Source organism: Carlito syrichta, unplaced genomic scaffold (genome assembly GCF_000164805.1).
Source record: "Carlito syrichta isolate Samal-C Ts95f unplaced genomic scaffold, Tarsius_syrichta-2.0.1 Scaffold302369, whole genome shotgun sequence".
Taxonomy (NCBI): Eukaryota; Metazoa; Chordata; class Mammalia; order Primates; family Tarsiidae; genus Carlito; species Carlito syrichta.
In genome coordinates this window covers 54394-79644 of record NW_007246465.1, presented here as the reverse complement: position 1 = coordinate 79644, position 25251 = coordinate 54394, and positions in this window count along the sequence as shown.

Below are 25251 nucleotides of genomic sequence, written 5' to 3'. Positions count from 1 at the left end.
CGGAGCCCAGCAGGTTGAGGTTGCAGTGGCTGGGAGTGGCCACTGCACTCCAGTCTGGGCTACAGAGTGAGACTCCAACTCGAAAAAAAAAAGAAAGTTAAACAATCTACTCCTGAATGATCCTTGGGTCAACAATGAAATCAAGATGAAAATTTAAAAATTCCTCAAAATGAATGAGCAATAAAACAAGTTATCAAAACCTCTGGGACACAGCCAAAGCTGTCTCAGAGGAAAATTTACAACATGTAAGGCCTACATTAATAAGACTGAAAGAGCACATATTGACAGTCTAACATCACACCTCAAGGAACTAGAAAAACATGAACAAACCAAACCCAAAGCTAGCAGAAGAAAAGAAATAATAAAGATCAGAACAGAACCAAATGAAACTGAAATTTAAAAAAGAATGAATGAAACAAAAAGTTGGTTCTTGAAGAGATAAACAACCGATAGACAACTAGCTATATTAATTTAGAAATGAAGAGAGAAGACTCAAATTTGCTCAATCAGAAATGAAAATGGAGACAATACAGTGGATATGATGAAAATTCAGGAGATAATCTGAGGTTACTGTGAACACCCCTATGCAAACAAACTAGACAATCTAGAGGAAATGAATAAATTCTTGCAAACATATAACCCACTAACCTTGAATCAGGAAGAAATAAAAATCCTGAACTGACCAGTTATGAGAGCAAGATTAAAACAGTAATTAGAAGTCTCTCAACAACAAAAAAATCTGGGACCTGATGGATTCACAACTGAATTCTACCAGACCTTTGAAGAAGAATTGTTACCAATTTTTCTGAAGCGATTCCACAAGACTGAAGAGGAGGGAATCTCCCTAAGTCATTCTATGAGGCCAGTATTCCTCTGATACCAAAGCCAGGAAAAGACACAACAACAACAACAAAACCTACAGACCAATAACCTTTGTGAACATAGATGCAAAAAATCCTCAACAAAATATTAGCAACCCAAATTCAACAGCACATTAAAAATATATATATCCCATAGCAAAGCAAATTTTTATCCCAGGGATGAAAGGGTAGTTCGACAAATGCAAGTCAATAAATATGGTCTACTACATAAACAAAATAAAAAGCAAAAATCATATGATCATTTCAGCAGATGCAGAAAAAGCATTTGATAAAATCCGGCATCTATTTATGATAAAACCCCCAGAAAAATAGGCATGGAGGAAACATTCCTTAAAATAATAAATGTTATATACAACAAACCCACAGCCAATGTCATCCTGAATAAAAAAAAGTTTAGCACATTCGTCTTCAGAACTGGAACAAGGCAAGGATGCTCACTTTTACCACTGCTATTCAAAATAGTACCAGAAGACCTAGCCATAGCAATCACACAAGAAAAAGAAATAAAAATTATTCAAGTAGAAAAAGAAGAAATCTATCTCTGTATGCTGATGATATGATCTTATACCTAGAGAACCCTAAAGACTTCTCCAAAAGACTCTTAGACTTGATAAATAAATTTGGTAAAGTTTCAAGATACAAAATCAACTCACACAAATTATTAGTGCTGATATACATCAATAACAATCAAGCTGAGAATCAAATCAAGAACTCACTTACATTTAGAATAGCAACCCAAAAGCTGAAATACCTAGGAATATATTTATCGGAGGTGACAGATCTCTACAAAAGGACAATGAAACTCTGATGAAAGAGATTGTAGAGGACACAAAAAAGTGGAGAAACATTCCATACTCGTGGATTGGAAGAATTAACATTATTAAAATGACCATATTACCCAAAGTAATCTATAGATTCAATGCAATTCCTATCAAATTACCAATGTCATTTTTCACAGAATTAGAAAAAGCAATCCTAAAGTTCATATGGAACCAAAAAAGAGCCAGCATAGCCAAAGCAATCCTAAGCAAAAAGAACAAAGTTGGAGGCATCACATTACCTGACTTCAAGGATGTAGTAACCAAACAACATAGTACTGGTACAAGAGCAGATATATAGACCAATGAAACAGAATAGAAATCCAGAAATAAACCCAAATACCTACAACCAACTGATCTTTGACAAAGCAAACAGAAAATACACTGGGGAAAGGACACCTTATTCAACAAATGGTGCTGGGAAAATTGGACAGCTATGTGTAGAGAAACGAAACTTGATCCCTATCTTTTTCATATATAAAAGTTAACTCAAGATGAATTAAAGACTTAAATGTCAGACATGAAATCATAAAAATCCTAGAAGAAAATCTAGGAAAAACTCTCTGGACATTGACCTGGGCAAAGAATTTATGGCCAAAGCCCCAAAAGCAAATTAACTAAAACAAAAATAAGTAAGTAGGACTTACCTAAACTGAAAAGCTTCTGCACGGCAAAAGAAATAATCAACAGAGCCAATAGACAACCTACAGAATGGGAAAAGATATTCACAAACTATGCATCTGACAAAGGACTAATATCTAGAATCTACAAATAACTCAAACAAATCAGCAAGGAAAAAGCAAATAACCACATCAAAAAGGGGACATGAACAGATATCTCTCAAAAGAAGATATAGAAATGACTAACAAACATATGAAAAAATGCTGAACATCACTCTTTATCAGGAAAATGGAAACTAACCACAATGAGATACAATGGCCATTACTAAAAAATATAAAAACAAAGATGCTGGTGTGGTTGTGGAGAAAAGGGAATGGTTGGTGGGAGTGTGAATTAGTACAACCTCTATGGAAAGTGGTAAGGAGATTACTCAAAGAAGTAAAAGTAGATCATTTGATACAGCAGACCTATTACTAGGTATCTTCCCTAAGAAACAGAGATCGAGCTGGGTGTAGTGGCTCACATCTATAATCCCAGCACTTTGGGAGGCTGGGCGAGAGGATTGACTGAGCCCACGGGCTCAAGACTAGCCTGGGAAACATGGTGAGACCTCGTCTCTACAAAAAATAAAAAAATTAGCTGGGTGTGGTGGTGCATGCCTGTGGTTCTAGCTATTGGGAAGACTGAGGCAGAAGGATTACCCGGGTCCAGCAGGTTGAGGTTGCGGTGGCCATGAGCATGCCACTGCACTTCAGCCTGGGTGACAGAGTGAAACTCCTACTCAAGAAAAAAACAAAAAAAAAAACAAAAAAAGAAAGAGATTGTTAAATAGCAAAGATTTGAGTCCTTGCATATTCATCATAGCACAATTCACAATTGCAAAGATGTGGATCAACATAAATGCCCATCAACCAATCAATGGATAAGGAATATGTGGTATATATACACAGTGAAATACTACACAGCCATAAACAACAATGAAATCATGTCCTTTGCATCAATATGGAGGGAGCTGGACATCACCATTCTAATCAAACTGATTCAGAAACCGAAAACCAAACATTGCATGCTTTCTGTCATATGTGGAAGCTAAATGGTCACAAAGATAGAAATAATAGACACTGGGGACCCCAATAAGGGGGCGGGGGGATGAGAGTTAGGGTTCAGGATCTTCCTATGGGCACAAAGTTCACAATGTTCTGGGAAACGGGCCACCTGAGACCCGATCCCCACCACTACACAATATGTCCATGTAATGAATACTCTTGTGTATCCCCTGAATCTAAAGAAAAAAAATTTTTTTCAACCTATGGGGGGAAAAAAGGAATGAAATTACTGAGATGATAAAAATATGGATCCAACAAGTTTTTCTAAACTGGGACTAATGAATGATACTGATGATTTATTACAAATTTTGCCAGGCCATTCATGGGCCCAATCTTTCACTGACATTGGGATACTATGTTCAAGCCACTTCCATTAAAGTTAAAGTAAACACAATTAAACCTTTTACTCAATATCAGATGCCCTACTGGACTTCACAACCCCTTGGAGATGTAAAACTTCATTGGCTTTCAGAAATCTTAAATTCTTTCTCCATGTTTTGAGCAGTAAATTTGCTACATTCAGTAAGGGCTTCGACTACGTGGGAAAGATAAACTTTAATTTTTTTCTGTTTATAGAGGCACAATTTAATTCAACTGTCCTTTTAAACTTTAAGCTTTAAACTTCGAGCTTTACTGGTGACTAAAGTTTTAAAATTAAAGCAATTAGCTGGGCTCGGTGGCTCAGCCTGTAATCCTGCGCTTTGGAAGGCTGAGGTGAGTGGATTGCCTGAGTCCACGGGTTTGAGACCCACCTGGGCAACTTGGCGAGACCTCATCTCTACAATAAATCAAAATTAGCCAGGGGTGGTAGCACGTGTCTGTAGTTCCAGCTACTCAGAAGGCTGAGCGGAAGGATCGCCAGAGCCCAGCAGGTTGAGGCTGCGGTGGCCGGGAGCAGCCACTGCACTCCAGTCTGGGCGACAGAGTGAGACTCCAACTCAAAAAAATAAAATAAAATAAAATTAAATTAAATTAAAGCAATAAAATCTTTATTGTGTCTGTATATTTTATTGTGTACATGTGTGTATATGTCTGTATTTTACATTATCTATATGTTACCAAATTGGCTTATAAATAAATGAGTGTTCATAAATTAGTAATCTCAAATATTTTCCAAGTTCATGTGACTTGAATGAATCTTGTGGTAAATAAGACTAGTTTAATATTGCTGATTTCTGTGTTACTGGCAAAATACCTATATACCTAACTTTAAGGTTTTTACTTAGGTGAATGCATAATACATAGCCTGTAAAAATGGTTAACTGGACAATATCATGAAATGATGAGTATAATATCTCAGTTCTCATAAGTAATCTAAGCAAATCTTAAAAATAAAAAATTGATATATATATATATGTATATGTATATATATCCTATATACATTTATATATAAACTCATATAATTTAAAATTTAAAATTAAATAATACATGCTCATGAAAATGTCTGGGTAATTTCCAATTAAGATAAAAATTATGTCATAAGAAAGCATGTCTCTGAAAATTATAAAATGGCTCTCATTTTATAATACTGATATGTGATAGTTCAAAATTGCTTGCTAAAATTTAAGGTTACCAAGAGTTAAAAATTCTGAGTTACCTAAAGTTTAAGGTTGTTAAAAATTAAAAACACTAATTCAAATATATAATTCTATACACAAAATGTGTCCCAAAAGTAAAATATATATATATTTTTGAGTCAGAGTCTCACTCTGTTTCAGGCTGGAGTGCAGTGGCACATTCATGGCTACTCCAGCGTTGATCTGTTGGGCTCTGGCGATTCATCCGCCTCAGCCTTCCAGGTAGCTGGAACTTCAGGTGCTACCACACCGGGGAATTTTTTTTTTTTTTTGGATTTATTGTAGAGATGAGGGCTTGCCAAGTTGTCTGGGCTGGTCTCGAATCTGCAGGCTCAGGCAATCCACTTGCCTTGGCCTCTCAAAGTGCTGGGATTACAGGTTGAGCCACCGAACCCAGCCGTAAAATATATTTTTAATAAAAAATGATAAGAAGAAATAAAATGTGTTTCAAAATTGCTTGCTAAAATTTAAGGTTGTTAAGAATTAATTCTGAGTTAACATAAAATTTAAAATTACTAAGTTAAAATTTTTAATTAACATATATATAATTTTATATGAAAAATGTGTCCCCAAAAGTATGATGTGCTTGTAGTGAGAAAAAAAATTATAAGAAGAAATAAAATGTGTTCTTTATTTGGAAAAAGAATAATTTTGGCCGGGCTTGGTGACTCAGCCTGTAATCCCATTACTTTGGGAGATGAATGGATTGCCTGAGCTCAAGGGTTTGAAACCAACCCGGGCAAATTGACGAGACCTCGTCTATACAATAAATCAAAAAAATTAGCCAGGTTTGGTAGCACACGCCTGTAGTTCTGGTTACTTGGAAGGCTGAGGTGGAAGGATTACCGGAGCCCAGCAGGTTGATGCTGGGGTGATCGTGAGCGTGCCACTGCCCTCCAGCCTGGGCAACCGAGTGAGACTCTAACTCAAAAAAAAAAAAAGAAAAATAGTAACTTTGTCCAATTTGGAAATTATTTAAAGGTAGGTTGAAAATATAGATATAGAAAGGAAATGAAAACAAGATAGAAAGGAATCAGTGAGTAGGAAAGAGAGATGCAAAGAAAGTTATGGATATGAAAATATATTTTTGGTAAGAAAGGGTAAAAAGAAAAGAGAATAATGTTACTTGAACTCTCGTACGACAAATTTCTATCCTAAAGTAAAATGACTGGCTATTTAAGAAAGAGAAAGTATAAGACAAAGCAGAAAGTCCAAGCATGTCACTGATGATCTGAGTAATTTGTGATATGGTTCATAAAAATAAAATGTATAAAAGAAATTTTGTGTGTGATCAAGGTAGCTATAACTAAAAGGAAATCATTTATGAGTCTTTCTATAGATTGAGCTTTGATATTAAAAACACACTGATATAAAACTAAAAATTTTGGTCCCCTCTGTTAGAACAACGAAGGTTTTCTTAAAGTATTGATTTGCTCTTAAAACAATTGCAAGAAGTTTTGATTTCTAATTCTGAAATCTATTTTTTATCAAGATAATTTCCACATTGTCTTTATTAGGTTTTTAATTACTTAGGAAAATTGAGCTATAAAAGGGTTAAGATTTTTACATATATTCAACTTTCTGTATTTCTTTAGAAGACTTCTGATTATCACTCTGTGAAATGAATCACTATTTAGTAACAATAAACTTTAATTCTGTTTTAATGTGTTTTTTGTTTTGTTTTGTTTTTGAGTGGAGTGCAGTAGCTGCTCCCGGCCACCGCAACCTCGACCTGCTGGCCTCCAGCGATCCTTCTGCCTCAGCCTTCTGAGTAGCCGGAATTACAGGCATGCGCCACCACGCCCGGCTGATTTTTTGATTTATTGTAGAGATGAGGTCTCGCTGCCCAGGCGGGTCTCGAACCCGCGGGCTCAGGCAATCCACTCACCTCAGCCTCCCAAAGGCGCGGGATTACAGGCTGTGCCACCGAGCCCGGCTTTTTAATGTGTTTTGGCATCTTTGGCAGGTTTTCTTCGTGGCTTACAATTAACTTTGGAATTTTCCAGTTGACCCTCTGGAGAACCTCAATGAATGTACCTCTTACCCTATAGAGATAGTAATGATTAGAGTTATTTGATAAACTGTATGGAAGGTATTGTCATATGATAAGTGATACTAGCTTTTTTTTCAGTTACTTGTATGGGTATGTTATTGATAGAAATGTTCCAAAGTTATGAACACTTATAAAAATCGAATCTGTTATCAGCCATAATTTTGATAGCTATGTTAAATCTTTTCTTAAATTATATTTGTATCAATACGTTATTAATGTGACTACTTTAAAGATTATACGAATTTATAAAAGTCTGATGACCCTGATGTGTCACTGTCAGTCACGATGACCTTTGTTATCTTAAAATGCTGCATGTAATAGAAATAACTAAATTTCCTTGTCATCAGATTTTCATCAGATTTTAACCATGACTATTCCAAGTTTTTGTCATCTACAGTTATTGTTTTGAATTCTTTTCTACTAGCATTTGCAATCAACTGCAGTCTAGGATTTCTTTTCATGGAAAGGACTCTAACAAATACTCTTGAAGATATTTTTCTGATGTCTTTGAAGATCATATCATTGGATTAGAAAAGAACTTCTAGAATGCTGATAAAAGACTGATGTGTTCATGAAGATTGCTAACTCAACACCAAGCAGAATAAGAATTGATGGGACAAAACTGATACAGGACAAAAGTGATTTTTGTGACTTTTTATGGAAAATATTCCTGATTCTTTTTACATTTGTTTTCCAGAGTCAATGCGACTTTTTTTCTTTTGAACTAGTTATATTTTATGGCAATTAGGTAAAGTATAATTTTGTGAGCAAAACTGAAACATTTACTTTTCCCTACACTAATTCTCCGTAATTTGGAAACTATTCATAAACATTCTTATTTTATGGCAATACAGATATTTGCATAAGTTCAATAAGAATTTATTATCTTTTGTAACAGGACCTGTTAGAGATACTGGTTATTTTGCCAAAATTTTGACTGGAATGCCACATTTTCTTTTTTTTTTTTTTTTTTTTGAGTAGGAGTCTCACTCTGTCGCCCAGACTGGAGTACAGTAGCCGCTCCCAGCCACCGCAGCCTCGACCTGCTGGGCTCTGGCGATCCTTCCGCCTCAGCCTTCCCAGTAGCTGGAACTACAGGCACGCACTACCACGCCCGGCTAGGTTTTGATTTATTGTAGAGATGAGATCTTGCCAAGTTGCCCAGGCGGGTCTCGAACCTGCGGGCTCAGGCCATCCACTCACCTCAGCCTCCCAAGGCACGGGATTACAGGCTGAGCCACTGAGCCCGGCTGGCACATTCTAATGTTCAATTCTTGGCTTGGCTTCCTAGTCTCAACAGGCTTTGTTTAAAAAGCGAATCCAAAATTCCTTATGAAAAATTTCTCATAAAGTCAATCACTTTTCTTATACTTTATGCAAATAATCAGGTCAAGTATAATAAGACTAACACTTATATGAAAAATAAATTGGTCTTGCTGTGATTTCTCCTTGGTTGAAAAGGGGTACTAAAAAGAGAAAAATTGCCAGGCTCGGTGTCTCAGCCTGTGATCCCGCGCCTTGGGAGGCTGAGGTGAGTGGGTTGCCTGAGCCTGCGGGTTCGAGACCCGCCTGGGCAGCGAGACCTCATCTCTACAATAAATAAAAAAAATCAACCGGGCGTGCTAGCGCATGCCTGTAATTCCGGCTACTTGGAAGGCTGAGGAGGAAGGATCGCCGGAGCCCGGCAGGTCGAGGCTGCGGTGGCCGGGAGCGGCCACTGCACTCCAGTCTGGGCGACAGAGTGAGACTCCAACTCAAAAAAAAAATAAAAAAAGAGAAAAATTATGTTTTAGAAGAAAGTTATTGCATACTTTTTATTAGATTCTAGCCCTGATCATTGTTTTTGAGTTTTTTATTATTTGCCCACAATTTGGACTGAATTCTGGATTATCTCCTGGCTATAACAAGTTGTTTTTTTTTTTTTTTTTTGAGTTGGAGTCTCACTTTTGTCACCCAGGCTGGAGTGCAGTGGCATGCTCACAGCCACTGCAGTCTCCGCCTGCCGGGCTCAGGTGATCCTTCCGCTTCAGCCTTACAAGTAGCTGGAACTACAGACGCAGGCCATCATGCCTGGCTAGTTTTTGTGATTTATTGTAGTGACGAGGGCTCGTCTAGTTGCCAGTCTGGTCTTGAACCCCTGGGCTCAGGCAATCCTCTTGCCTTGGCCTCCCAAAGTGCTGGGATTCCAGACTGAGCCACTGCACCCGGCCTATATCAAATCTTTAAAGAAGAACTTGGATTTAATTTTCTTCATGATGTTTTTAGTTGACTGCCTAATGGAATAAGGTCTTTTTTTGTTGTTCTGGCATATAAATTCTCTTTTGGGTTATAATCTTATATGCTTTATATTTCTACTATTTAAATTATTCAAGCTATGTATTTCTCATTTACTTTTACAAGAAAACTAAAATCATGAAATTCCAAAGACTAGAGATGATTCAACATATGGCAGCAGTTTTAAATCAATGACTTGTTGAGTTGGTTACACTTTGGACTGAGTTATTTTGTTCTGGTTTATGATATTATTGTAATCGTAAACATAGTTATTTTCCTGGCTACTAGGTTACTCGTGATTTGCTGTTCTGCTTGCTTTAGAACAACAGCTAAAGTCAAAGTCATGGTCGCATAGTGATTTGAGAGAATTCACTGTTCCTTTTCCCAAGTCTCTTGACTTTATTAAAGTAGCCTTGTGTCATGGCCTGCTACTCCATGTTGCTAGCAATCTTGTCTGCCTGCACTAACAACATTCTTTCCCCCAAGCCAACGGTCATGATTTCTTGGCCTTCCCAGCACCTAGGGATGAAGAGATCTATCACTCCAACCTAAGCAGTGATTTATCATCAGTGCTTCCATGGGAAGATTGTTTTTAATCAAAAGGGGGAAATAATAACCTACTGGTCCCATTTGACAGTTTACTTTAAAATTAACCTTGGCCGGGCTTGGTGGCTCAGCCTGTAATCCCAGCACTTTGGGAGGCCGAGGTGAGTGCGTTGCCTGAGCCCGCGGGTTCGAGACCTGCCTGGGCAACTTGGCGAGACCTCATCTCTACAATAAATCAAAAATTAGCCGGGTGTGGTAGCACGCACCTGTAGTTCCAGCTACTTGGAAGGCTGAGGCGGAAGGATCGTGGAGCCCAGCAGGTCGAGGCTGCGGTGGCCGGGAGCTGCTGCTGCACTCCAGTCTGGGCGACAGAGTGAGACTCCAACTCAAAAAAAAAAAAAAAAAAAAAAAAATTAACCTGCCTTGGAGGGTCTTGTGGTTCATGGTGATATCCTATCCTGGAGTAAAGAATCTTATGGGGCAACCCCCTCAGATAGATCCCCTCCTGCCTGAGAGATTTTCTGTCTTCTCAATAAATCCTGCTTTCTAAAAAAAAAAGAAAGAAAATCGTATGAGTTTTTCGAACTGTTGACATACCAATTAATGTATAACCTACTGAAGGATGCTGATTTATTTCTGAATCAAAAAGTTTCACTAACTGTCTTGCATGTAGACATCTTAGCCTGTATGTTGCAATCTCTACCCAATGGTTGTATTAGACCCTTCAATGACAAAGGACTACTCTAGTATGAGGAATCCCTCTCCAGTTCCCTGAAATGTCTATAAAGGTATTCAACTTTTAACACACTCCGCAACACTCCCAGCTGGATTGATGTATCTTTCTGGGTCAGTCCTCACATTTGGCTTCCAATAAACCTCTGTTAAATTATGTCTGTCTCAACAGCCTTCATTTCAGACAACACTCTCCAGTTTCGGAAATGTGGATTTTTATGAAGACCAAAACCATGCTGAGTTTTAGTTAGAATACACCATGAGATGACAGGGTGTTAGATCAACCATTAAAGGGTGGAGAAGTCTGGAAGCAGAGGGAGAAAGGAAAAGATTGTGGAATAGAAAGGAAAGAATTCAAAAGGGTGTCATTCTCTTTGCAAACTCTATCCTTCCAGGGTGATAATGGAAGGATAGAGAAAATAACATTGTCATTGGAGAAAGAACCATGCTGCCTGTCCTATGACATTTTGATGGAAGCCCATTTTTTTTTTTTGTAGCTGCAGTAGCTTTCCCAGCAGTTGAAGCTGCTTAAAGAGAGTACTCATGTTTGGCAGGGCACAGTGGCTCACGCCTGTAATCCTAGCACTTTGGGAGGCTGAGACTAAAGGATTGCTTGGGTCCAGGAGTTTGAGACCAGCCTAGATAATATAGCGAGGTCTCATCTCTACAAAAATCAAAAAATTAGTTTGTAGTCCCAGCACTCGAGAGGCTGCGGTGGAAGGATTGTCTGAACCCAGGAGGTCAAGGCTGTGGTGAACCCATGATCACGCCACTGTGCTCCAGCCTGGGCAACAGAGTGAGAACCCAAAACAACAACAACAACAAAAGGCTGAGTATTCATTTGAATTCTAGAGTTGGCCAGCTTAGGTTCATACCACATGCACAATACAAGATATTTGTATCAACAACCATGTATGTAACTAGATCAATTATCAAAAGCTATACACTAAAAATATTAAATAATATTTTACATAAAGCTGCACGTTTAAGTATGAAATAAAATTGTAAAAATAGAGCAACAGTGCTCAGGTCTGCTACCTCTGTCTGTGGTCTTCTTTTTTTCCTCTTTTCCTTTTTCATCTCAACGTTTCAACTAGTTCCTAAGAAAATCTGGTCACTTCATCTTCAAGGACAGCTCGAATCCAAAGCTGGCTTTTGGTCCAGCCAACTTCATGTTGTCTCTATGAAAAAGGCCCAGGTTATACTTAATAAATTTGATGAATCTACTAAAAGTCATGGGCTGAACAGCTAACCACACTAAAGAGAGGTTACAGAATGCATCATTCTAAAGGTCAAAGAGTCCATGAATTAACTAAATGTCAAAAAAAAAAACCCACCAAAAACCCAGTTATATTTGAAACAGTTTAGTTATATTTGAAATTAGTCTGTAGTCCCAGCACTCGAGAGGCTGTGGGTGGAAGGATTGTCTGAACCCAGGAGGTCAAGGCTGTGGTGAGCCTTTGAAATATAACTAAACTTGCTAAACATATATTTGAAATAAAACTAAATTTGCTAAACAAAATAGTCTTTTAAACAAAGTAATCTTTTAATGAATTAAGGCATAATTGAATAAAGTATTTTCTCTCAAAAACCTAATGCCTACTCTCCACACATGGAAATTTTCACATCTTTTCTTATTCTGCCATTTCCAAGTGCTATAACCTTACACATTCCAACATATATTTCTTAAATGACTTGTTACCCACTTTGGAAATCACAAATTCTTATATCTGATAGGGAGCTCTTTCCAGGGTTTTTATTTCAAAATTAAGGAAAATGTAGAAACGATCATTTTTAAAAAAAATCAGTTATCACTGAATTCTAAAAAGGTTTCCCATAAAGAGTATACTTTGACCTCCAAACATATTTTTTTCTGATGGGAAGTATCCAAGTATTTTGCTTTATGAATCTGTCTTAGATGCACAAGCACACTATCTTGCTAAATCAATCTCTCTCCTGCCCATGCCCTCTGTCTAGCTTAATGGTACTTTTCTTGTTTTTCGAGTTGGAGTCTCACTCTGTCACCCAGGCTAGAGTGCAGTGGCACGGCCACAGCTCAACCTCCTGGGCTCAGGCGGTCCTTGCTCTGCAGTCTCCTGAGTAGCTGGGACTACAGGCATGTGCCATCATGTTTGGATTCTTTTTTTGATTTTTTTTGTAGAGACAAGTTCTCGCTGTGTTGCCCAGGATGGTCTTGGACTTCTGGCCTCAAGCGATCCTCCCGCCCAGGCCTCCCAAAGTGCTGGGAGTAAGCCACCATGCCTGGCCTGAGGGTACTGTTATGATGTCATAATAAGGCGCTTTCCATCATGTACATCAGTGACTTGCAGCCATAGTATTGCCTGTCACAGACTCTGAAGCTTCTCTAGTGCCATGTGATTTTACAGAAAGTGGACCTTGGATTTGTGTTTTCAATGATTCCACACAGTAGGGAGATCATCACTAAAAATATGGGACCTGAGAGGACCCACACTTCGCATTCTTATTAAGAGGAAACTTCATTCAAACAACTCTAATGCCATCTTAAAAGGAAGAGGACGACACAGAAGCATATACCATTGTCTCCAGAGTTACCCATGATGTACTGCTGGGGTACAGTGGTTTCCTGAGATTCCGTGTATTTATATAGTTCTGAGTTTTATTCTCATTGCTAGCTGTCAGAGAATCTGTTTAGCTGTGGCCAACTTTATTTCTCCTAGTCTCAATTATGTAGTGTGTAAAATAGGAATAATGGTACCTGTTAGTGTGATCGTGTTGATGAGATAATAAATGTAAACTGCCTCGCTGGTTGTTTTAGTTAGAGATCTCTCGGTGCAAAGATAAAAAATTCATTGAAAGGACTTCAGAGAAAATAAAGGCTTATTAAAGAATACAAATATTGGCAACCAAGGAAAAACTATACAATCAGAGAGGAGAGGAATGGGTGAGAAGCTGAGTCTCTCAGTCTGTCTTTTCTCTGCGCCTCTCTACATGTCTGCTCTAGTCTTTTTTAAAAATGTATTTTATTTATTAATCTTTTATTTTAAAGCTGTGGGGTACAATTCAGGATTAGGTATACACGTGGTCATCATACAGGTAAAGTTTGGGCCTCCCTTTGGTCCCCACTTTGTCTGGTTTGAGATCAGGTGCCCTTACTGATGCTGTGTTCTCTCTGCCCTTCCTCCTGCTCCCCTGCAATATCCCACTACTGCAAATCCCTTTCTTACAGTATTTTAGTAAGTGCTGCTCCAGTCTCATCTTTCTGTGAACCAGCTTAGTCACTCAAATGACCTCTCTGGTCTCCAGTCAATAGAGTCACCTGGAATGAGCACCCACCACTCACCACTTTTTTTTTTTTTTTTTAGTTGCTGAGATTTCTGATTGTCAAAATTCATCCTTCAGAGCAGATATGTCAAACCCGTGGTGTATGGACCATATAGCTAGCCCAGGATAGCTAGTAATGTGGCCCCACAAAATCTTTTAACATCATGTGCTTGTTTTCATTTAGAGTCTCTCTCTGTTGCTCAGGCTGGAGTGCAGTGGCATGCTCACAGCCACCACAACCTCAATCTGCTGGGTTCACGTGATCCTTCCATCTTAGCCCTCCAAGTAGCTGGAACTACAGGCATGTGTCACCATGCCCAGCTAAATTTTTGATTTATTGTAGAGATGAGGTCTCGCCAAGTTGCCCAAGCTGTTCTCAAACCCGTGGGCTCAGACAATCCTCTCACCTCGGTCTCCTGAAGTGCTGGGGTTATAGGTGTGAGCCACCGTGCCTGACCACATCATGTGTTTTTAGTGTTTATTTTCTTTGTGACCCCATGTGTAGTTCCATTTTTGAAGTTCCAAAGCAATACTGTGCTTGAAGTGAAACTTAAATTATGGCAAGCCCTAATTATAGAAAATAATATAACACATTTTATTACACTGGCTAAACACAGTCCTGTGAACTGTCAAAAATATGCAGCTTTGCTTTCTGTCCTAATACAGGAATTTGAAAACAGATTTCAAGATTTTTGGCAAAATAATAACTACAACATTTTCAGTTCACATTAATATGTTGCTGTAAATTTTATTATTATTATTATTTTTTTTATTTTTGAGTTGGAATCTCACTCTGTTGCCCAGACTGGAGTACAGCGGCCGCTCCCGGCCACCGCAGCCTTGACCTGCTGGGCTCCGGCAATCCTTCCGCCTCAGCCTTCCAAGTAGTTGGAACTACAGGTGCACGCTACCACACCCGGCTAATTTTTTGATTTATTGTAGAGATGAGGTCTTACCAAGTTGCCCAGGCGGGTCTCGAACCCGCGAGCTCAGGCAATTCACTCACCTTGGCCTCCTAAAGCGTGGGATTACAGGCTGAGCCACCGAGCCCGGCCTGCTGCAAATTTTAAAATGGAATGCATAGAGTTGCAATCAGACATTCAACTGAAAGAAAAACGTGACCATTTTTCTTCATTGGACTTTTATAAGACCTATCTTCCTAGGAAAAAAAATTCCCATGCTTCAACCACACTTTATTCATGACATCAGTTTTTGGCAGCACATACATTTGTGGGCAGTTGTTTTCTTATGAAGCACACGAAGAGCAAAATTTGAACAAACATTCTGATGAGCATCTTGAGAATTCACTAAGAATTGCGACCACTTCGATCAAACCAGAGGTACACAGATTCATTTTACAAAATCAAGGTCCAATTTCCCACTAGTTTATATTGCTCTCATTTTCCTAAACTTTATCATGAAAACTATAAACAAATAAAAGAAGTCTATGTCTATACACTAACCATATTATATAATTTATGTGTGGCCCAAGACAATTAATTCCTCTTTACTCGATGCGGCCCAGGGAAGCCAAAAGTTTGGACACTCCTGCCCTAGAGCAAAGAAAGAAGTCCTAGTTTGTTGATCAGGCCCTGGAAGGACTATCCTTGGGGGCCATATTTCTGCATTCATTAAGTGGTAGAAGAGAGGTGAAGCACTAGGGGCGATTCCTACAGAAGGCACTCTGGGTGGGGCAGACAGCAATGAATAACTCTGCTATTTTTTTTTTTTGTAGAGACAAGGTCTGGCTATGTTGCTCAGACTGGTCTCATACTCCTGGCCTCAAGCGATTCTCCCACTTCAGCCTCCCACAGTGCTAGCATTACAGGCGTAAGCCACCATGTCCAGCAATAACTCTACATGAGTGTCTAGTTGGCACTCCATAGACATTTGCTGTTCTTTCTGTCCATCCCCTTCCTTTTCTCCTGAGTCACTTTCTTCCTAACACCAAAACTCTAAGGAGAGGATTACAGTTTCAAGGATGACTTTAACAAATTTTTATTTATTACTTATTTTTGAGTCAGGGTCTCACTCTGTGGCCCAGGCTGGAGTGTAGTGGCACGACCATGGCTCACCACCGCTGCGACCTGCTGGGCTCAGGTGATCCTTCCACTTCAACTTTCCAAGTAGCTGGAACTACAGGTGCTCGCCACCATGCCTGGCTAATTTTTTGATTTACTGTAGAGACAGGTCTCGCCAAGTTGCCCAGGCTGGTCTCGAATTCCTGGGCTCAGGCAATCCTCTCGCCTTGGCCTCCCAAAGTTCCAGTGATTACAAGGTGTGAGTCATCACGCCTGGCCACAAGGATTACCTGTGAGGTATGCTTGGGGGAAAGGACTCTTTCTATACCAGTGAAGGAGACTGGGGTGAGATGATGAGCAGTACTTATGTGCTTTTTGCTACACCAGCGCCAGAATGGATACACCCTGTTTTAAGTCATTTTCTGCAATGCTGTAGGCAGCAGCAGCTGGTGACTAAATACATTGAAAACGGATCATAAATGTTATGAAAGTTACCAAGTCACTATGACCGGATGTCTCTTGGAACCTAGTGAAATAAGATAATTAACTTATTAGGTCTCTGGGACCCCTTCGGACATAGCACCTTCTATTTCCTCCATTCCTGTAATTGCTGTATGATGATTTCCCCCTTTTGCCGGACTCTGAGCTACACAAGTTGGGGTGGGATGAGGACTGTCTACCTTGGTACCCAGCATAGTACCTGCCCAATATTAGATGCTAGTATTTTCTTCTTTTTTTTTTTTTTGAGTTGAAGTCTCACTCGGTTGCTCAGACTGGAGTGCAGTGGCCGCTCCCGGCCACCGCAGCCTCGACCTGCTGGGCTCCGGTGATCCTTCCACCTCAGCCTTCCGAGTAGCTGGAATTACAGGCGCGCGCTACCACGTCCAGCTGATTTTTTGATTTATTGTAGAGATGAGGTCTCCCTGCCCAGGCGGGTCTCGAACCCGTGGGCTCAGGCAATCCACTCACCTCAGCCTCCCAAAGGCGCAGGATTACAGGCTGAGCCACCGAGCCCGGCTAGTATTTTCTTCTTTTTGAGTCAGAGTCTCACTCCGTAGTTTAGGCTGGAGTGAAGTGGCATGATCACGGCCACTGCAGCCTCAATCTGCTGGGCTCATGTGATCCTTCTGCCTCAGCCTCCCGAGTAGCTTGGACTATAGCGCCATCACACGTGGCTAATTTTAAAATTTTTATTGTAGAGATGTGGTCTCGCCATGCTGCCCATGCTGGTGAGTCTCAAACTTGTAGGCTCAGGCAATCCTCTCGTCTCAGCCTCCCAAAGTGCTGAGATTACAGGCATGAGCCACCATATCTGGCCCATTTTCTTAATTATAAACAAACTTAAGCAAGAGACTTACAAATGCGGCTGGTTTCTCTGAGACAATCACTGAATTATGGATGCACTTAGAGACTGTGTTTTGCTCCACTGAAGCTCACCGTTACTACATCCATCTTTCATAACCTTCAAGTAAGCACTGTTGGGTTGTTTCCTGAGTTTCCCATTTTTTTTTTTTTTTTTTTGAGTTGGCATCTCACTTTGTCGCCCAGACTGGAGTGCAGTGGCCGCTCCCGGCCACCACAGCCTCGCCTGCTGGGCTCCGGCGATCCTTCTGCCTCAGCCTTCCAAGTAGCCGGAATTACAGGCATGTGCTACCACTCCCGGCTGATTTTTCGATTTATTGTAGAGATGAGGTCTCGCTGCCCAGGTGGGTCTCGAACCCGCGGGCTCAGGCAATCCACTCACCTCAGCCTCCCAAGGGCGCGGGATGACAGGCTGAGCCACCGAGCCCGGCGAGTTTCTCATTTTTGAGAGCTGCCTATTCAGAACAGTGGTGCACATTGTGTAGCTTTGCCCTAAAAAGGGGTACCCAGATGAGGGTGCTTGAGAAGGGGTTGAAATTCAGGCCTCAAGGAATGCAGTCTTTAAAAAAAGGAAGAAAGAAAAAAAGCCAGGCACAGTGTCTCATGCCTATAGTCTAAGCACTTTGGAAGCCTGAGGCAGGAAGACCACTGAGTCCAGGAGTTTAAGACCAGTCTGGACAACATGAGACCTCCTAGCTACAAAAAAAAAAAAAACTTAACTGGGAGTGATGGCGCACACCTGTAGTCCCAGCTACTCGCCAGGAGTTTGAGGCTGTGGTGAGCCATGATCGTGCCACTATACTCTAGCCTGGGCAATCGAATGAGACCCCAACTAAAATACTACTACTAATAACGCTTTCTTGATCTCCATTAAGCCTGCTGGTACAGATCTCACTGGCTCAGAGAGATACTTGTTTCTATTTGCTTGTCCAAAAGGGGTGGGTGTCTTTTTCTAACTGCCAGGGGGCACTATATGCACTAGGATGGCCTAGCCAGCTTCACCATGACAAACTCCCGATAGCTGGGCTACCTGGAAAATGGAGATACTGATTAAGGCACCTATTCTGAGTAGATCTGGGAAGATAATTCATTTGACAGATGGCAGCCAATTTATTATTTTGCCTCTGGTATTTAACACAAACTTGGCCCTTTATAGGCTTATAAATGCCTGACCATGACAGCCTAATCATGATGCTCCAACAAGGGATAGTGGGATATTCAATAACTGTTCCAGACAATTGCTGACCTGCTTATGTTGGCAGTTGGTGTCCTCACTGAAGTCAAAATAGAATATTTTGGGCAATCAGTTTACAAACCAAAATTCCAAGTTTAGTCTGGAGTGTTTTCTCTATTCCAAGGCAGTCAAGATTGAGAAGCAAGTTTCATATATTATTGTTATCATCATAATTTTACTTTTGGTTTTGTGTTCGTCTTAGCCATGGGTGTGGGAAATAACGAACTCGTGTCTGGCCACTGGCTAATCTGCTTATGCAATTGCTTCTGCTGTCACTGAAAGCCAAGAGGGTGGAGATTATCCAAGGCAAGACATTATTCAGCAGAGCCCTACAGAGGTATATCATCAATTTCCACAGCAAATTATTTTTCCACATTCTGAGCCTAGATTTCAATATTTTCCTCATTAACTCTGGACCATGTTTGAGAACAAACTGCTCCAGACAGAATCAAATTAAGGGCAAGACTGTCTTTCACACCTGAAAATGAGGTTCTCTGGAAATATAAGCTGTCAAAAATACAGCATGAATAGTATTTATAAACATGTGTCTTGGACTTGGCCAAGTATAGCTCATTCTGGAGAAATTAAATGGAAATAATGCTTGTGCTCCGGAATGTTGTGATTTTGATATCAAGACCATAGAAACCACAGGACAGACATCCTGAAAAATATTCACCCCTGTTATTTCAAGAAACTAGGGTTAGTGCTAGGAAGTAGAAGACAGTATAACCCAAGACCCAAGAAATAAAAATAGATTAAAAAAGAAGACAAGATGTTCTAACAGGGTCAAGTAAACATTATGAGTTACAGCTGTGGACAGGCCGGTTATTAAGTGGTCAGTAGTGGCAGCATTAAAAAATAAGTTTATTGGTCTGTTGCCTTAATAATGGGGGAAACTGTTATATTGTTCACAGTTCCTCTTTCAGAAGTCATATATGGTCCATTGTCTAAATGGAATTAAGCCTCAAATTTCCAGGAAGATAGGTACCCAGAATTTTTTCCTTGACTATTACCATTTATTTCATAATTAGAGAATAAATATGTATTAAATTTTAAAAAGGACACCCAGACAATGGACAGGAGGGAAGGAAGCATAAAATGACACAATGTAGTTTATCACCACTATGGTTCATCATCACCGTCTATGAGCCACATGGGACCATTAACCACTTAAAACGTGGCTATTACACCTGAGGAACTGACTGTACGTATTTATCTGAGTTGGGGTCTCTGTCACACCGGCTGGAGTGCAGTGGCATGATCACGGTCACTGCAGCCTCAACCTCCTGGGCTTAGGTGATCCTTCTACTTCAACATTCCAGGTACCTAGGACTACAGGTGTGCACCACCATGCCTGGGGCCTATGCTGTCCAGGCTGGTTTCGAACTCCTCCCACCTCTGCCTTCTAAATAGCCAGGATTATAGGCATGAGCCACAAAGCCCAGCCCTCAATTTAGATGTATACCTACAGTTCATTTTCTTCCTCTCCATTTTTCTGCACCTCTCTTAGCTTAGACCCATCACACATCACTGGGGCATTACAGCTTCACTACTTTCCTGTTTCTAGCCTAACACTCTGGAAGGCCAGACAATTATAATTAAATTTTTAAACTTTTCAAAGTATAAAAGACATACAGAAGAGCACAAAATTATAAGTATACAGTTTCACTTGTAACAAGGTGAACACAACCTAGCAAACAAAGAACCGAGTTAAAGAAAATAACTTTATCATGCCCCAGATGATCCCATTTATGATCCTTTCTCCAAAGGTAACGTTATCTTTCCTTCTGATACACAAATCAGCTTTGCCTGTTTCACACAAATGGAATCATGAGAGAGTACATTCCTTTGTGTCTTTTTTCCCTCCATATTATGGTTGTGGAATTCATTCATGTTGTGATGTGTATCTGGAGCTCATTCATTTTCACTACGGTATAGAAATTTAATATATAAAATGCACAATTTACTTATTTTCTAAAGCAGCAAAAGAAAATTAATACCCACAATCTATTCATCCATTCTATTCTTCATGAACATTTTGGTTGTTTCAAGTTTTAGGCTATTATGAATAAGTGTTTTGAACATTTAAAACTGCTTTTGCTTACACATTTGGAACATGTTTTGTGCACACATTTTTGTAGATCCACCTGTAGCAGTGAAGTTACTAGATAATAGAGTATGTACATGTTGTTTTAGAAGATTCTGCCAGTTTTCCAAAGTAGTTTTATCACTCTACACTCCTACAGGTAGTATGAGAATTAATGTTCTACATGCTAATATTTGATAGTCTTTTAAAGTATATTATTTTATGAGCATTTAATGGTGTACCTTATTGTAATTTTACAAGCAATTCTTGATTAATGATGCTCAGCACCTTTTTGTGTTTATCAGGCATTGCCTTTTTTTCTTTGTTTTAAAGACAGACATTGCCTTTAAATGGTTGTCTTTTGAAATATGTTTTTAGACATTGCTTTTAATGACTGTCTTTTGAAGTGCCTGCTTAAGTTTTTTGCTTACTTTTCTATGCATGGCCTATCTTTGTATTGATTTGTTGCAGTTCTTTACATATTAACTTACGTTAACTATAAATATGTTCTATTCAATGGCTTTCTTATTCTTAATGGAGTCTCTGATGAACAGAAGTTTTTCATCTGAACGTACTCCATTTTGTCATTGTTCTCCTTCATGACCAAGGCTTTTTTTGGTCCTGCTTGACATCTTCCCATATTCCTAGATTTTGAAGTAATGAAGTAATTTCTTAGAAATGCTATTTTGTCTTTCAGCTTAGATTTACAATCCACCTAAAATACATTCTTTGTATGTATATGGTGTGAGGGAACGGTTAAGTTTATTTTATATAACTACCAATTACATCACTAAAATTTGCTGAAAAGTCCTATTTTTGGAATGTTTCTTGTAACATTTCAGAATTAGCTCCTATATTACTACAAAAAACAGTTCCAAGATTGGGATGGCATTCTATAGATATGTTTGAGGAAAAAAAGTAGGTTAGTTATAATATCAAGTCTTGTAGCCATGATTTACTTAGGTCTTTAATTTCCATAGTAATGTTTTGTGATATTCTATGTGGACGTCTTGTGCATTTTTTAATTCTAAAAAGTTGAGTTTCTAGATTCGTTTCTCAAAAGTTTTTACATTATTGTAAATAATGTCACTTAAAAATGTTGTATTCTAATACTTGTTCCTGGTGTTTGGATATAACCTTGAATTTTGTATATTGACTCTGCATCCGGGAACTTGCTAAACTCACTGAATTCTAGAAGCTTATATGCAAGAACAATTTTTGTTGGGTTTTCTACATTGACAGGTGGCTAGGTCACAGACTGTTGTTTGCTGAGCCCCACTTTGGTATATGTCTCCCAGAGCCTTTGTGTGGTGTGTGCTTGATGGCATGGTGGATATGGCAGCAGCTTCAAACTGCCACTAACAGGCAGTGTTGAGTCCTGAGCTTTCCAAGGTCGTCCCTGCTCACCTAGCTACCCTGTAAATTGAGTCAACGGTGCCAAACCCAACTCCAGCACTCCTCTACCCTTTGTATAGATCCAAGTTTCCACCTGTTGTTTTCCTTCAGCCTAAATCATTTTAAGTCCCAGTGTAAATAATCAGGAAAAAAATTATCCCAGCTTTTGTCTAAAAGTACTGATTTCACCTTCATTTTGAATTTCATTGGATAGAGTGGATACTGACAAGGCTGACATTTCCCTTCCCTTCTGCATTTTTAGATGTCATTACACTGTCTTCTGGCTTGCCTGTTTTCTGATAAAACCCTGCTGTCCTTTTGTTTCTCTATATCAAGGGTCACTCCCTCCCCCATAAAGTACTCTAGTATTTTAGTCTTTGCAAGCCACATTCTCTGTCATAACTACTCAACTCTGTCATACACAATATGTAACAGTTATGGCAGTGTTCCAATAAAATTTTATGGACAGACAGCAGGCAGCCTAGCTCTGGCCCATGGGCTGGCCTCGTATTCTTCTCCCCTTGGTGCCTTTAAGAGTTTCTGTCATTTTCACTGTTTTTAAGTCATTTGATTCTGACGCTCCTTAGTATGGTTTATCTGCCGGGGGTTGGTCAAACCTTTAGATCTTCCATTTCTCTTCATCGTGCTCATGTTTTTCTTTACATTCCCTTTAAGCTCCTAGTTCACAATTCCTTTCTTTCCATGATTTCTGAATGTTTCCACTGATTATTTTCCTGGGTATGTTATATTTTCCTCCCCCTTTGAATGCCTGATAATTTTTTATGAGACATTGGATATTATGAACTTCACTCTCTTCAAAGCAGGGTTTATTGTATTCCTTTAAAGAGGCTGGACTTTGTTCTGTATGCAGTTAAATTACTTACAGAATTTAATCTGAACTCGATCCTGAAGGCCTGCTTTTAATCTCTGTTGGGTATAAAGGATTAGCTTTACTCTAGGGCTAATTTAGCTTTACTACTAAGCCATCATCTTTTCAAAGAAAAGCACAAGACACAACCCAGGATAAAAGGGGAGACAAATCAACTGGGGAAGTTAGTATGAGAAAGACATGAACATACTGAAAAGTGAGCAGGGATAAGTCAACTAAAAGCTAGGAAGAAAAAGTGGGTTGAGGGGAATGATATGCTACACTGAGACTTGCATGTGCAAAGTCCTAGAAATTTTGACATGATGCTGTCCAAATAAAAATTATGCAAAGTCCAGTATAAGGGAGGGAAGACATAAAGGCAATGGAAAAGGCTAGTAAAGCATGCAGAAACTAGGCAGCTGTAGCAAATGAATTTGCTAAAAACCACATTTCTCTTTAGATTACCACATACAGGCTTCAGCAAAGCAGATCTTTTTTTTTTTTTTTTTAAAGGAATCATGCTTGGACTGCAAAAGGGTATGTAAAACACACTGTAGACATTTTATTTTATACAATTTATTGTAAGCCTTTAAAATATATAATTTGCTTAAGCCTGTTGCTCAGTCTTCTACTGTTACTGTCTTCCCATGAGAACATTAACTTTGGAGTTCTGAAGACTTGGGTTAAAACCTGTCCTGATTTTTACGAGCTGCGTGATGTCAAGCAAGTTCCTTAATCTGAGCCTTCAGTTTCTTTATCCATAAAGGGATACGGGAGGGCATGGGTATGAGATCACTTACAGGGTTGGTATAAGTTAAAAAGTCATATAAATAAATGCCAGTGTCCAGCACATGGCAGACACTCAGCGTACATTAGTTCCCTTGAATAAAAAAGTCCTAGGAAAAAAACTCCTTTTCTAGTTTAGTTCTCAACTCAGGCTGCACATTAAAATCAAGTGAGGGACTTTAAAAATGCTAATGCCCAGTCTCCACATAATGTAACTGATCTGGGATGAGGTTTGGGCAGGGTATTATTTTTTTAAAAGCTCTCCAAGTGATTTTAACACGAATTCAAAGTTGAAACTCCTGATCTAGCCAGGAAAGGTTAATTTTTTCACCCTCTGAAACCAAGGTGTGTGTGTGTGTGTGTGTGTGTGTGTCTACAACACAAAGCAAAACATGAAAACATGAGGTCTATTAAGAGAGAAACAACTGCAGGCCATAACAGACACTGACGAGAGCTGGCAATACACTTGGCTGACTTCTTAGATTCTATTTTTAATGTTAAATCCACACTGGTTATGTAACATTGGGGCTAAAGGTTTTACATAATAAATCCTTTTGAATTTGTGAAATCTAGACTGCTGATTTTATAAAAATCTTGATTCTAATTTCTTTAAAAATTATCTCTATACCAATTTCTTTTCTTATGGAAAAGCATCAGGTCTTTACCAGCCAGTCTTTTTTTTAAAGCTGTGTTTACTCTGAATTATTTCTTTAAAAAAAAAATCTCTCATTCATTTAGAGGTTCATTCACTTTCAAAAAAGGACTCTAAGAAAATTAATTTAGTACAACAAAATAAGACTAACACTGAAGATATATAAGTTTTATAAATGCTTAAAAAATATTTATATGAATATGGAACAGCTCATATTTTAGAATTATTTTTCAAGTTTCTTTGGGATAACTTTTAATTCAAATTTCCATGCTGCTTCACTTTAACCTTGTAAAGGATTGTATTATCTCATATTTAACCTTATTACTCCAGATGATGCTACTGAGTTATTAATAATAACCGGTTCATGTTTTCTAACATGTTTTTTTAAAATAAAATGTGAATAACTCATCCTCCTCTACTTCAGAAATACTTAGTTTTAGAAATCTAAACTCATTAAAAAAAACAGTTGGTAAAAGGATAAATTATAGCATTCTTATGAGAAAAGATGCTATAAATGTGCAGTATTTTTCCTACGAAATATTCATTACAAAGTGCTCTTTGTATGGAGTGTATCACATGAAGTACACAATAACAGGAAAAGATCTGCTGAGAATTAAGACCTGCAACAAAGTATACAGCATCAAAATGGCAATTTCCAGTAATTAGACAAACTATGTCCATTGTTTTTCTTTCTAAATTGTGCTGGACACACAATAAGCATCCAATCCCTCTTATAAAGAGAACAGCTTTAAAGAGACACTATGGGAAAAAAAAGACAACTTTTGTAAATAACATAATTAAAAGAACAAGACTAAAGAGAAAAGAACAGTATATATCTGAATGTAAGACAAAGCTTGGAAATATTTTTGTTCTCTTCAGACATAAGTTAACACAATAGGTTGTTTGAACCTGTCACAACTCTTCACCTGACATTGT